The 8,534-nt window shown below is 44.8% G+C and overlaps 1 protein-coding gene across 1 annotated transcript in view; it reads right to left on the reverse strand.

Annotated features, from left to right (window-relative positions):
• SLC38A1 (solute carrier family 38 member 1) overlaps nt 1-8,266 on the reverse strand; it is a 124,069-nt gene extending 115,803 nt beyond the window's left edge. The window contains exon 1 of the mRNA XM_089674015.1: nt 8,103-8,266. The gene's annotated coding sequence lies outside the window, so the exon portion shown is untranslated. The remainder of the gene's footprint in view (nt 1-8,102) is intronic.
• Nucleotides 8,267-8,534: the final 268 nt, after the last annotated feature.

Raw genomic sequence — 8,534 nt, forward strand, 5'->3', positions numbered from 1 at the left:
TGCTCCGAACGCCAACTTCTTATGTGTATAAAAGACACATGTCCACAGAATCTCTTTCTTGAGCCCCACCATGGGCAAGACCAAAGAGTTGTCAAAGGACGTCAGGGATAAGATGGTAGACCTGCACAAGGCTGGAATGGGCTACAAGGCCATCAGCAAGAAGCTTGGTGAGAAGGAGACAACTGCTGGAGCAATTATTTGCAAATGGTAAAAAAAGTGGGAAAACTTACAAAATTTTCAGGGGATCAAATAATTATTTTCCCCACTGTATGTAAGCCAGCAGAATTTACACTGGATTTGCCAAACCTCCCACCAATTGAACCCATGATTTTCTCTTCCCTAGTCAGCACTTATCTACTTAAGGCCCCTTACACACGAGTGGACCGAACGGGTCCACCTCTCTGTTTGTAAACGGACATGGGTGATTTCCCAGCAAAATAAAGCATGGAGACATGGATGGATGGGGGAGTTTGCATTAAATATTAAAAACAAATTAAATTTCAATTTTGGTTTGTGGTGCTCATATGCAGTATAGTTCCACTTTAGGTCATTTAAAAAACAACAGAATGGCTACATGTATTTCAACGTAGACCTGTCTTAGGAGATACAGGGCTGACATTGCTCTCCTCTTTCTCAAAAAAAAATGCCTGACTGTTAAAGCAAGCCTGTGCGTGTGAAAAATGTGCTATAGCCCTGCAGGGCTTCCTTTCCTCACTAGGCCATAGAGGATAGGGGAGGGGGAGGTCAGGAAAAGTAGACACAGGAGCAGTAGAGTGAACCTGTTTTTTTTCCTAAATGAAAAGAACACAAGTTTGTATATGTACGTGCAATAATGTGCATTGTAACTTCTTCCTTTACATGCAATTTCAAGCCTTCTCATGCACACTTTAAAGCGGAGTTCCAACTGAAAAAAAAATACAGCCACTTACCTGTTCCTCGGTCCAGTGGCTTCCTCACCACTGCTGGTTTCACTGACCGTCTTCTCTCCCTGGTGCCGGCATCTTTAGTGTGGGCACCCATCTGTGACAGCTTGCGGCTTCACAGCTGGGTGCCCACTGCGCATGCGTGAGAAGTAGTGCACTTTGTAAATGGCCCCATAGTCTTCTGGGACCTGTAAAGTGTCCCAGAAGACTACGGGGAGGGAGGACAACTTCCACTTCCAATCGCCTAGGTGATCACAATGAAAATGGGAGGAGGTACCTGTCAAATTCGGGTGCCTGCTCCCCAAAGGTGCCAATCCTCAATGGGGAGCGGGGGACAAAGCATTAAAGCGGAACTTCCCCTTTAGGGTGGAACTCCGCTTTACATATTCATCATAGTTAATTTTCTCTGTGTGTTTACTGAATGTTACAATACGGTTAATGCTGCATTAAACAATATCCTTATTCTCCAAAAATAATCCATACACATTTAGTAATCAGTGGCCCTGTAATCTATTTTTCATTAAATCGTTTTTCAATGTTTTTTGTAACTTTCTCCCTTGCTTCCAAACTTCTCCTTTTCCTCTTTACTTCCACTTGTTTGGAACAAGCAGTGCATGTTAAATGCGTTCATGAGCACTTCTCTATGCACATTACAAATCCCATAGTCCATAATCCATTTTAGGAGTGAGCAAGAGGGGGTGGCCATGTTCCAACATACAGTGGGATTGTGGAGAATAAATGTAGCCACCCTCTAACAGGAACTTGGATTACAGCAGTGAAAAATGGAATCTGGAGATTTTGAAGGAAGCTGAGAGCAATATAAGGTACTTTTGGAGTTAAAGTGGTTGTAAACCTCAGACGTGGAATATGAACAAAGCATATCCTTCTAGAGTGTGTACTTGTCTCAATGTAGAGCAATAAGTGTCATTTGTCATGTGTGCTGTATCGTTTCTCTGCTATCTGCATGAGTCACATCAGGTTTTCGTGACACCAAGAGAAAAAAGGTGACAGGGAGGGACCTCTAGAACAAAGACTTTGATTGACAGTCTCAGATCTGTTCCTGTGTGCTGTGTGAAGGGGAGGGTGTCCCTTCCTTCCAATCAGCTCTTACTGAGCTCTGAAAAGTGTAACTTCAGTTCACTGCTCCCTGCCTTGTGAAAGCTGTATAAATTCGGCACTTTGAAAGGCTTTAGAGAAGACAGGGCTACAGATAATCGGGTACAAGTTATGTAGCTGGATTTGTTCCTTCTCTGTGTGTCTCCTGAGGCCAATCACTTCACTGGGTTTTTGTAAGGGTTTACAACCACCTTAAGAATACACATTTAAATCAGAGCTCCACCCAAAATGGGACTCTGCTTGTTTGCATCCCCTCTTCCCCCGCAGCCTTCTAGGACACTTCACAGGTCTCAGAAGACTATGGGACAATCACAAGGTGCAGCACGACTAGCGCACGTGCAGCAGGAAACCGACTGTGAAGCCGCAAGGCTTCACTTTTGGTTTCCCTTACTTGCAATGCCAGCACCTGGAACCCGGAGGTTAGTGAAGAACTAGCCTAGGTGACGACAGAGCTGGACCCCTAGACAGGCAAGTGTCCTTGTATTAACAGTCAGCAGTTACCAATTGTTTTCTTGGTGACTGTGGTCCCAGCTGGCTGGAGATCATTTACAAGATCATCACGTGTAGTTCTGGGATAATTCCTCACTGTTCTCATGATCATTGACACTCCACGAGGTGATATTGCATGGTCCACCAGACCTAGGAAGACTGACAGTTGTTTTGTGTTTCTTCCATTTGCGAATGATTGCACCAACTGTTGTCACCTTCTCACCAAGCTGCTTGGCGATAGTTTGGTAGCCCTGTCCAGCCTTGTGTAGGTCTACAATCTTGTCCCTGACATCCTTGGACAGCTCTTTGTCCTTGCTATGGTGGAGAGTTTGGAATTTGATAGTTTGATTGCTCCTGTGGACAGGTGTCTTTTATACAGGTAACAAAATGAGATTAGCAGCACTCCCTTTAAGAGACTGATTCTAATCTCAGCTTGTTACCTGTATGAAAGACACCTGGTAGCGAGAAATCCTGCTGAATGATGGGGGATCAAATACTTATTTCCCTAATGAACATGCAAATCAGTGCATTTCTTTTGAATTTTTCGTTGCTATTCTGTCTCTCAGTGTTACAATACACCTACCATTCGATTTTTAGACTGATAATTTCTTTGTGAGTGGGCAAACATTCAAAATCAGCAAGGGATCAAATACTTATTTCCTTCACTGTATCTACCCATACCAGACTTTGGTATACTTGGTGATCCTATCTCCTAATGTGGTGTGGAGGGTTCAGCTCAACTGTAGCACTTATCATAAATTTCAGTCCTGCCACTAACATATGCTGCATGGTTTTCTTTGCCCATTTTAATTAAAAGTAAAGGTTCCTTCCATCTGGATTCCATCACAGGGGTTTCAGTTTCATACAGCATTCAAAGAAAAAACTGTTTCCTGGCTGTATAGCAGCTCACATTGGACAACACAGTCCCCAGTCCCGAAACTCTCATTCCAGAACACAAGAGTGTTCACACATACACACGTGCAGCAAAATGTTGGCCTGTCATGTCAATGTAGAAAGTCCCTCATATGTCCATTCTTCTGCTCCCTGGCAGCACAGTGTTCTCCTCAAAAGGGTGGAGCCCTGAACCATAGTCAGCCCCTGTATTAAAAAGGGCTGTGCACACCTGGAAATCAGTGGGCAGATTGTCCATAATACCTGAACCCAGGGTCGAATGCTTCATCCCACCCAATACTCTGCCAGGCTTTAGAACTCCAGAACCTTAGCAAAGCTGGAGAAAATTTTAAAGCCAGTTTTCTCTAGGCATATCAAATTCCCTGGCAACCCTCAATTTGCATGAGTGAGAACTCTGGGTAACACCAAATTCTTCCAACATCATGACATGATACAGCACTGTCGGATAGGATTTCATCTTTTCATGTTTCATATTGTGTGATCCTAGTTTTTCTTTTCAATGAGGCAAAGTTTGCAGCCATTAGCACTTGCATTTGGAGCCTAAATTGCACATTAGTGATATCTAGGAGGCTTTTTCTGCCAAAAGGTTTGCGTTGTCATGCAGCCTCACCAAAATGGGACCCTAGTTTTTTTTCACATTCCTGGAAGCAAGATGGATAGCCGGGGACACATTTGCTTACCCTGTCTGGGACTAGGTACCAGTGGGGGGGCATTACATAAATTGATTCTAGGGCCGTAATATTAAGGCCCCATTCACATCTGGAGTTTTAAGATCTTGGGCAGAATTGCTGTGATTCTTCCCATGATCCCAAATCGCACTGCAGTAGCAGGAAAACACACCACGATTGTTTGGGTACCATCCATTTTCAATGGCACCTAAACTTGGTGGTGTTCTCCCGTGATTGTCACACAATACATTATTCTGCAATTGCTCAAAGCTTGTTGCCCAAAAAGGAGCAGTAGCTTCATTTGTGTAATAAGCTTTGCTCTATGAGGTTTTCTATAATTGCAGCATGATTTATCATTCAACAATCGTGGCAAAACCATACCACATTTCAGGGGAGTTTGAAAATTAATGGCACCCAAACACAAGTGGTGCGTTTTGCCACTATTGCAGTGCAATTTTGGATCATGGGCAGATTCGCAGTGATTCTGGCCAAGATCCCAAAACACCAGATATGAGCGGGGTCTAAAGGACTGGTTGTTGTCCACATTTGGTCCCAATATTGCTGATCAAGGGTGACATTGCGGTCACCTGTCCACGCTCAAGTGTGAATGCAGCCTAAGCGTTTATAGCCATGGGAGACACCAACATACTATAGATATGTATGAGGGCCCATTGTGCCGGAATAAAATGACTACAAGACAGCCTTTGACAGATGAGCCTATTGGTTCACAAATGCTTTGACAAAAGACGGCTAAAAAAACCCCACCTTGTATTATGTTAACAGCATCAGTATTTAATAGGGGTATGCTTACTTAAAGCGGAGTTCCACTCACACTGTAAAAAAATAAAAGTCAGCAGCTACAAAAACTGTAGCTGCTGACTTTTAAAAAACAGCCATTCACCTGTCCCACGATCCCGCAGTGTCCTCCCCGCAGCCCGTTTAACCAGCCGTCCTGTGTTCCAGGCACCGGCATCTTCAGTGTGGGCACCCGGCTGTGACAGCTTGCGGCTTCACAGCTGGGTGCCCACTGCACATGAGTAGCACTGCGCTTCCTGAATGGCCCCGTAGTCTTCTGGGACCTGTCACGTACAGGGGCGTATTTATCACAAGGCAAACAAGGCACTTGCCTAGGGCAGCAGCTTTCAGGGGGGCAGCACCTTCCCCCGGAAGAAGGGAGGAGAGAAGGGACACGCTTTGCCATGGGAACCAGGTGGGATCCGAGAGAGGCTGCAGGCTGCTTGATGGTGTATGTAGAGCCTGACTTTCGTTCCTGGGGAGCTGTGAAGATGAGTGTCTTTTTCTCTATCGCTGGGGGGGCAGTGAAAGGCTGTCCCGGGTGGGAGACAGGGGTGTTGTTGGTCAATGTCAGCATTGTCAGGTTCTCTCCGCAAGAGGGGGAAGGGGGGGTGCCCGTGTGGGCAGATGATGTTTGTGTTGCCTAGGGCAGCACAAAACCTAAATACACTACTTGTCATGTGTTCCAAAAGATTATGAGGAGGGAGGGTAGGAGGACAACTTCCACTTCCGGTCGCAGTGGAAGTGGGAGCGGGTACCAGTCAATTTCGGGTACCTGCCCCCCCCCTGCTCCCCAAAGATGCCAATCCTTAATGGGGAGTAGGGAACCAGTCTTTAAAGTGGAACTTCCCCTTTTGGGTGGAACTCCGCTTTAAGGGCAACTTAGATTGTAAGCTCCGAGGAGCAGGACCCTCCTAACCAGGGGCGGACTGACCATTTGGAAACTCGGGCACTGCCCAAGGGCCCGGGGTCAGTAGGGGGCTCCATGAGATGCCTCTGGTACCTTTTTCATAGGCTTTTTTGAGTTTGGGCAAGGACACAGGGGCCCCATGATCCCCTATTGCCCAGGGGCCCCATAAGTTGTCAGTCCGCCCATGCTCCTAACCCTCTTGTATTGAACTGTATTGTTGCTGTATTGTCTCCCTTATATTGTAAAGCGCTGAGCAAACTGTTGGTGCTATATAAATCCTGTATAATAATAATAATTATAAAGGTGGCCTTTACTACCTCCTCATTCCCACTCAGCGTAATCAAAATAGGAAAATACCTATCTTTAGTCTTTGCTGCAGGACAGCTTGTTCTGTTGAAAAACAACAGACTAACTGACAGGATCACCAGGTCAAATTGAAGGAAGAAAAACATAAAAAAGAAAACTAATGCAGCCACCATATCTAAGAAATGGTAAGCTGCAATATAATAAATGTTTGCTTTTGGGTTTAATACCGCTTTAACCTGCACTATTATTATTATACAGTATTTATATAGCGGCAGAAAGGTTTGCTCAGCGCTGTACATTATAGTGCGGGAACATGAGACAATACAGTAACAAAACAATACACGAGGGCCCTGCTCTTTCGCGCTTACAATCTAGGAGGGAGGGGATAGTGGTACAGGAGGAAGTGGCTGGGGGAGATGGAGTGGAGGAGATCGGCTGTTAGGTGAGGGTGGGGTAGGCTTCCCTGAAGAGATGGGTTTTCAGGGTGCGATTAAAGGTGAGGAGGGTAGGTGACAGTCTGATGGATTGGGGTAGTGAGCTCCAGAGGATGGGGGAAGTCCTGGAGAAGTCCTGCAGTCGAGCGTGGGAGGTGGACTATAAAAATTACAGCTGAAAACCAATTAGTTGCTGTTGACAACTCCTTAGCTTTCCATTTTTAAGAGTACTGTGATGGCGATTATTATCAACAACAATTATAATAATTGTTATTTTATGTGGCGTAATGTTTTAAACGATGAATCCCGTAGACTATTTCTTTTTTTTTTTAATTCACACACAATATAATAGATAATTCTCTAAAGCAAAGAAGAGCCAGAAAAGGCATGTGATATATGTCTGTGCTCCCTTTTTCCTTTACACGCAGATCAGAATCCAAGATTATACTGCATGTGCTAAGAGGATTATGGAGGATGGAAAGCCTCGCTTCCTGCAACGTCATTCCTCAATGACCAATCACAGAGGAATTTCCCACGTTACAGCAATGTTGTCTTGGTAAGGAAACATAAACCCACCAGAGAACACACTGCTATTGCTTGACATAAGCTTTAAAGCCATGCAGGATTCAATGTCACAGCTGCTGCTTTGCAGTACATTGTGAACAGTGCGACGATGCTTTCACTGGAGGGGTCAGCTGACAAACGCCTAGAGACCTCTATATGTAGATGATGAAGTGCCGTGACGTCACAACCACCTCCGTCCATGAGGCTCCCTCCCAGTCATGTGCCAGCTCATTAAAGTACAGTCATCACCAACCTTCGTCATCGCTTATGTGTTTTATAACACCGATCAATAAAATATTCCACTTCGATTGTATAGGAAATACTAAGGGGGTGGCAGCACTTTTCCCTCCAAAGCATCATCATGTTATAAAGGCAGCAATCCAATGCAATCCTACATCAGGCTTGTAAAAAAAAAAAAAGTGACAGTTGTGGGATAATTATTAATATTATCCAGTGTGTTATCTGTCTAGGTAGAAAAAGAAGAGTGCATGAAAGGGAGGAGGGGTGGGAAGCTATTCAGCTCTAGATTCATCTGTGACATAGAAATAGGAGCGGCCGTGTGACTCTGCCTTTGGGTCGCATGAAATGGGTCATTCAGTCTCATCGAAATGGGTCATTCAGTCTCATCCAGAGATAATATACCCCAGTGACCGTCAATGCACTCCATTTAATAAGGACACGCCATGAAAACGTGCTGCTATTTACATCCATCTGTGAACATACCAGCCCCATCCAGAAGGACATGCCATAAATGAAGTGCCCTGTCCAAGGAGACTGTGGTCACATAACTGCCATGCCACAGGACATCCACAGAAGAACAGGATGTACCGGATCTGTTCCCCCAGCTTAACAAAGTATTCTGATCAGAGAATATAATATATTCCCCAGTGACAGCTAATCATAGAAGTCACAGGGACCTTGAGCACATGTTAGACGCCATACAAGGATGCTAGCTACTCTGTGCTTCTAAGCAGCAAGGTCTTACCTATACGTTGAAGGTGTTGAGGTAGTTCCACAGTGAGGACTAGGCAGTACATCCAAAGATGGGGAGCTAGGATCACTTGCTGGAGGGATGGATGGAGGAGACAGGAAAGAAGCAGCTGTACCAAATGGATGTGCGTACTCTACTGTGCAGACAAAGGATTGCATCAGACTGAAGCGTGTAGAGCTGGGAGCACCTCCTACCTACCTACATAACTGCTAAGATCCTGAAAGACACACAGGGGCTCAGGTTCTAGCAAAGTCACTCATGCGTTTCTTGATTATCTGGAATTCATTTCTCTTTCTCTGTAAAAGACATGACAACACTTTAGATTTTTGCTTAGGAGCTTACATTTTAACCCTTTTGCTGCTTTTTTTTTTTTTTAATTCCTGTTGTGCACATGTGCTAAAAACCTAAAAAACTCAAAACATTATA

The sequence above is a fragment of the Staurois parvus genome, unplaced genomic scaffold (genome assembly GCF_062004578.1).
Source record: "Staurois parvus isolate SC_StPar_1 unplaced genomic scaffold, SC_StPar_1.0 ptg000147l, whole genome shotgun sequence".
Lineage (NCBI taxonomy): Eukaryota > Metazoa > Chordata > Amphibia > Anura > Ranidae > Staurois > Staurois parvus.